We start from the raw sequence: 7,046 nt of genomic DNA, 5'->3' as shown, positions 1-7,046 counted from the left end.
ACCAGGTCTTTTGAGATGTATCCTATGGTTCTTTGTGTTTCAGTAAATGAAGTACTGAAATCAATTAAGCATTGTTAAGGTGAAGATGGAGATAGCCTATTTTCTGTGCTGAGAGCAATGGCTTCAAGCTCTGCAACAGATGAAATTTTAGGTTGGTAGTTTATTAGGATGATCAAAGGCTGAACCAGGCTACTTAGAGAGGTTGTGGAATCTCTTATCCCTGGAAATTTTCAAGAGCAGGTTAGACAGAAATTTGACTGAATGGTTTAGTCAGGGCAGCCCTGCCTGCCTCGAGCAGAGGGTTGGATTGGATGAGCTCTATGACGTCCTTTCCAGTCCTGCTTTCCTAGAATCTTAATTTACTATTCAGTTATTTCCCAGGTTACTCTGAGAGCACCCACTTCCTTCCCAACAAGCTGGTGGTGGAATTATGGGAAGGCACTGGAGCTCAAAAACACTGGAGTAATTTGGCAGTGGGTTTACTGCAAAGTGGGCAGACTAACAACATCCATGGTTTAACCTCAGATGAGCAGGCTGGCTGAGGTTGCAAGCTTCACTTAGCTTCACTAAGCTAAGCTGAGAGAAATATTTGTATGGTCAGGAGGTAGACGGTAGAAGAAATGAGGATAACATACAACTTAATTGTGTAGCAAAGATGATATACTTTAAGTGGCCTGTCCAGCAATCTGATGAGCTGTGGAAAGTTCCATCAACGGAAAAGCAATACTTGCTTGGTTGCTTTAGAGAATTTAAATCATTGATCGTTAACAAGTCAGGTGAATTCACAGTTCCCATTCATTTTGTTCACTGTTGTGTCTGCCCACTGGGCAAGGTGGAAAGTGAGGACGCTGTTATGCCTGAAACGTGAGCACTGGAAGCATCTTTCAAAGTCAACTCTTTGTCTAGGAATCTCAATCCTGAGGCTGCCCATTCCTACAACACCTCTTGTCTGAGGATCTCAACCTGGTTTGCATTTATAAAATTTAGCTTTTTGTGCTCTTTGAGGTAGTTTAATTGGGCCATTTTGCAAAGGGGTCAAATGACACTGGCAAGACTAGATCTACAATTTGGGCAGTCCCAAGCAAAAAAGAGAGGGAAACGGAAGATGTCAGATGAGGATAATCAAACCATGAGCTTGAGAGCTTTGAGGACATCTAGCAACATGTCTTTTCTCACTCCTGTCCCAGACCTAAAGAAAAAAATACCATTGCATTTTGAGCAGTAGAGCTTTGATGAGTAATAGGGCTCTCAAAAGAAGAGGACCCCAAGCCTTTGAAATCTTTGCTGCTGCTTAAAGCTGATTCTAATTACAGAAAATTAAAATGTAGCTTTTTGAAAACACAGGATTATCAAGAGGGCATAACTCCCCCCAAATCAACAGCAGTTAGGTATTCAAATACTTTTGGAAATCTGATAGGTGCCTATTGTATCTTTACGACTAGAACCTTGAGAGATTAGCCCAAGGTCACAGAATTAAGGATTTCCCATATTTTTTATTTTAGATGCTAAGCTACTTCCCCCCTTTAAGGGGGAATTTTAAAATGAAACTGTATATAATTTCAATTACATGCATTCAATGAGAAGCTAAAATGCATTAACTAAGATGAACATCATAATACAAATTTGATTTAATTGAATTCTTCTGTTATTATATAGGAAAACCCCCTGCTTATCATTCTGAACTAGTGATTATAGTTCAAACTATGAAACTCAAAGGTTAAGTGAATAAATTGCTGCTTTTAATTCATGACAATGATTAAACCTTATCTTGTATATTTCAGTAACTTGGCATATTTCTGCACTGTGGCCAGCTAATCTGATCCTTGGCATGGTCATATCTAGTTAAGGACATGCTTGAACTTTTTTTGGGCAAATACAGTCTTGGAGAGATAGACAGATAACATTACAGCCTGCAAATTAGTTTGAGATAGAAATCAAGGAAATCTGTATAGCTACACGGCACTGAGCTGCCTTCCACAATTCTCACCACTCAGATCTTTGTTTGTAAATATTTAAGACTCGCAGGATGAAATGCTTAGTGAGCCTTACTTGATGCATTGAATAAGCTTTGAGATGAGTCATCTAAGGCCAGATTTTATTCCATCTGTGAGGCATCTAAGTGGACTTATGTGCTAAAGTGCCATTGCAGTCCACTGTTCAAAACCTGAAACATCTGCTTTTGTAACACCATCGTCTTGCCCAAAATATTGATGCATAATAAAGAGTGTGTGGCGGGGGGGAGGGCACCCAGTTTTTGCATTTTTTCAAGGACTCAGGAAACAGGGTGTTACCCTTAGGTACCTAAGTCCACTTACATGCCCAAGTGGAATAAATGTCCCCTACTGTCTCAGTCCCAGGCCAGCTCTCTAATACGTTTTCCTGTACACTCTGAAATGACTTCAGACATTGCACTTCTACCACTTCCCTTGGGAGGCTGTTGTGCTGTCACAATAGACTGTTACAAGAGCTGGTTGCTAGGAATGTTTTCTTTTTCTGTATTCATTCTTTGCCACAAGCATTTTAGTTAACATAATTCAGTGTGCACTTTCATTTAGTTCAATCCATACCTGGAACGGGGGAGGTAGTATAGTTAATAGAGAGCATGTACTCTGTCTGTCTCTCTTTAAATGATAAAACAGCATGAAGCACAGTATCTCACTCCATGTAAATGAATATCCCTTCACCCCTCAATATTGACAATTAAACAGGTATAGAATTTTGAATGACTTTACGTTGCTAGAACACAGGTTTATCAGTTGAATATAACATAGTGTGAAAGAGCCATAGGGATTTGCCAAGTCCTGAAAGGCTTTGGCAGAACTTAAACATATGTATTAGACCATGAATTCAAAGAGGATTTAAACCAAACAAAAAAAAAAGTACCCAAGTGCTTCATTTCATCTGATGTTATCTATATAGCTCTGTTTGAAGTTATATAGTTTTTTAACTAATTAAAACTGCAGATGGGACTAATATAGAATCATAGAAAATTAGGGTTGGAAGGGACCTCAGGAGGTCACATCTAGTCCAACCCCCTGCTCAAAGCAGGGCCATTCCCAACTAGGTCATCCCAGCCAAGGCTTTGTCTAGCCAGGTCTTCCCTAACCTGTTCTTTCACCGCTGTTGGCTGCTCCCCACCTCCCCAAACTGTGCTGCCCAGTGCTGTAGTCTGGGAGCTGACCTTGCCTGTGAAGACTGAGGTAAGGAGAGCAATTAGCACTTCAGTCTTTTCTGCATCCTCCGTCACAAGGTTGCCTCCCCCATTCAGTAAGGGACCCACACTTCCCCTGATTTTCGTTCTGACGTATTTAAAAATCAAAAAGAAAAAAGAGATGACCTTTGTTTTAAAGGTGCACGTTGCTAGTTTGGCCAAACAGTTGCAATGCAAAATGAACTTTGGAATTCCAAGCAGAAATGCTGGGTAGAATAGTTTCTGTTTTAGGAATCAAGTCTTGATTATTCTTATGCTGTACCAACACAGCAGAATTAGGATCACAATATCATCCTTGGCTTCCCTCTGTGTTCAAACGGAAGGTAACTACACACCAGTGTGCAGAGAGAGATGTCTTCATGCATCCCAGCCAAATTAACTTTATTAATGCTTTGTAGGTATGGACCAAAGGCAAGATTCTGCTCATTTCCCCAACCTGGCTACCCAAATAGAAGGGGAATAGAGGGAAACAGGCCCATGGCTACAGGGAAACAGGCCCAGGCAAAGCACATTTGAAGTTTTAGGGTGTAAATACAACATATGAAACTGTCTGATGTGAAAAATTGGAACAAAGTATTTTTGTCAGCATCTCAACAGATATTTGCAGTCTAATGAATTGAAGTTCTTCCTCCCTTTCACCTCTGTAGAACGAAGTTCGGGCATATATGTACTCTCACAAAATGTTGCAGTGCACAATTTTTCCAAACCTCCAGATGCTTTCTTGGGAAAAGACCATCTCAAAGACTAGCTCTTTGGCCTCCTGGCATTTATGTGTTCATCAATGTTTTGGTTTGGTCTAATATAAAGATAAAAGCCAGCAGCAGAGTTTGGACATGGACCCAAACTGTGTCAAGGGGTGCCTCGTTTCTGGACTTTGATCTTAGTAAATGGAGAGTAAATGGAGAGACAACCATCCCAGTTACTGTAAGATATTAACAGGCCCTGGCAAAACACATACAAGCACATTTGAAATTTTAGGATACAAATACACATGGGCAAAGTATGAAACTTTGTCTGTGGACAAAAATTGGAACAAAATATTTTGACAGCATCTCAACAGCCATTTGCAATCTAACAGATTTAATCAGAACAATATGTACCCAGAAAAGGGCAACTGGCATTAATATATTTTCTTATTTCATCATCATCATTATCAGTACATGTGCTAACGATTTAAAGAAAGCAAATCTAAGGACCTAATTTGGTGCTTCATATTCAGGCAAAATTTCACTCCTTTTTCCCCCTCTCCCTACTTGGTTGTGTGTTCTGCAAAGACTTCAAGAATACTGTATGCTACTTTCAATTTTCTAATGTGTACTTGTGATCTACAATGCAGAGTCACTTTAGAGAATAAAAGGGTTTAGTTGTTCTGTACTTTTCTACAGTTTTGATGGTGGAGGTGGGTGGTGGGGTAGAAAGGCAGATTGGGCCAAAGTCTATCAAACTTATTTACCGATTTAATTGGTATTATTGGGTGTTTATAATCGTGCTTCAGGAAAGCTGGGGACTGGCTGAGGATGAGGAAGTGAACTGGGTATCAGAAGCTAAAATGTGAGGTGATCCACTTATTTCCAGGGTACTATTTTACTTGGTACAAGTGAGACCACCTCAAGATTGAGCATGGTGTAAAGGTGTGTTAGGGCCAATCTCCTTCACAAAAAGAAGATGAAGCATGTTTTCCATCAAATCTTTCTATCCCAGATTTTCAATACAGTGTGACCAATTGTCCATGTGTGCTATCAGAACAACATGCCCGGCAAGCAAGAAGTGATTTTAGACCAGTGTAAGGTGTAATTTCAATAGGGTGCAGCAAAAAATAAAAATAGTTCTTATTTTTGGAACCTCTTGGCAGAGGAGGGTGTATACTACGATAAATCATTTTACGTGATCGCATGGGAGACTTGCAAAGGGCCAAAAAGGGTCCAGAAGACACTTGCCTTTCTGTATTTCCCAAGAGCTTTGCCCAACCTCACCAGCCACATGGAATGAATTAAAACCATCATGGGAAAGTGCCTAGAAGTGACTTAGCAGAGCTGTTTAATATAAAGCCTGTATGTTTCTCCTTATATATCTGCAGAAGGGTTTTTATCAGTCATCTTTACAGATAATCTTCCATATGTGAATGCCAGGGGTTGTATTCTTCCAGCATATGTTCAGTTTAGTACTTTCATTTATATGTTATCTGTATGGGATGTATTCTAGACAAAAGAGAGTTGTATTTTTTATTACTAGACTATAGGTAAAAAAGTCTGACTCCTCATGCTGTGAGTGATGACAAATTGTTTTTTGTTCATGCTGCATTTGCATAGGACTCTACCCTCAGGGAATCACAGGTATAACTGGTTAAAAATAATACAAAAGTAAAGTCCAAAAAACACCCAAAAGCATTTTCATGTCTTTAGTTTCTACTTGGAAGGCTTCTTGACTTTATGAAATTTCCAATGACAATGTCAGCCTCTCTTCCATTTTTGGAATCTATTAGTTTCTAAAAGATAGTTTTCAGTTTTGAGATATCCCACTGTGTAACTTATATGGCAATGCCAAAGTGTTCAGAATGGGGGTGGAGGGAGCAGGGATTGGGAACAAAACTATAAAATAAAACTAATGAAAAATGGACTCTTTGAAGTAAGTTTAACAGCTCTAAGTGAACGTCAAGTTTTGGAAATAGGCCTACTGTACTCTACAAACTTTTAATGAAAAATGTCAATAAATTCTACCCAGGAGCCAAATGAAAAATCTTTGGAAGGCAAATATTAACATGACTAAGTTCCAAGAAGAGTGATATTCTCTTAATCCCAGTCTGGTAAGCAGACTGAGGGTGAGCTCCATCAAAGGGCTTAGCAGCTCACTGTTACTCTAGGCTCCCAAATCCAAAATTTAGATTATTGAAGCCCACTGTGTAGTTGTGACTAAATTCACAAGCACCTATGTTTTCACTAGGAAAGTCCTCTAAATATCCAGCTGGGGCACATACAACTGCCTACTCGTTGACAGAACCAAGCATGCAGGTACATAGCTCATTTCTAAAACTCATCAAGATTCATAAACAAAGAAAAAAATGTGGTCTGATATGTTAGATCAAATTAATCTGTCAAATTTCTGACCCAGGAATGGTGCCCAGATTGTTCATGCTTAGCTATGCCACTGATGGCAATTGTGCATTCAAGTCCCCTCAAGGGGAGAAGAGATTTGAACCCGTGTACTTGATACAAATGCCTAGTTGCACACAAAAAACAGACTAGTAGGAGGGAATATCTTCCATTTATATAGGCTGCACTATGGGTAGATGAAAGTCCTGTGGGAGGCTTTTCATTAAGCTTTTAACTTGAAATGTTTGAGAGAGCTGTTAAAGCAAAAGGTTAGTTTGTCAAAGCCCGCGGGATAACATATCTGCAGGAATAACTGAGTAGTGGCTAGTGTGGGAACAAGCCCATCCTAGACAAAAAAGCTGTTCCAACTACCTCTTCATTTTCATAGCATAATTTTAAAGAAAGGAATCAAAGTTTTGAGGTTTTCCCCACCTGAAAATTGATGACACCATTAATTGCTTGCAGAGCATTTCTTGCCACTGCTACCATAAAATATGTTCCTTTTAATAATGTTTCAGAATCCCCTACAGTAACTATGAATGCTACAGCACTAATGTAGCTGTATGGGGGACTTTTTAAACAAATTATTAATTTCCAAAAGCTGAACCCCATTTGGGAATTGCCAATTGGCTGGGATGATCTCTGGGGACAGTCCTGCTTTGAGTAGGGGGTTGGACTAGATGACCTCCTAAGGTCCCTTCAACCTTAAATGTCTTTGATTTGATTGTAACTCGGGACATATTTGA

Source organism: Crocodylus porosus, unplaced genomic scaffold (assembly GCF_001723895.1).
Source record: "Crocodylus porosus isolate Cpor-Errol unplaced genomic scaffold, CroPor_comp1, whole genome shotgun sequence".
NCBI lineage: Eukaryota > Metazoa > Chordata > Crocodylia > Crocodylidae > Crocodylus > Crocodylus porosus.
This window is presented reverse-complemented; position numbering follows the sequence as displayed.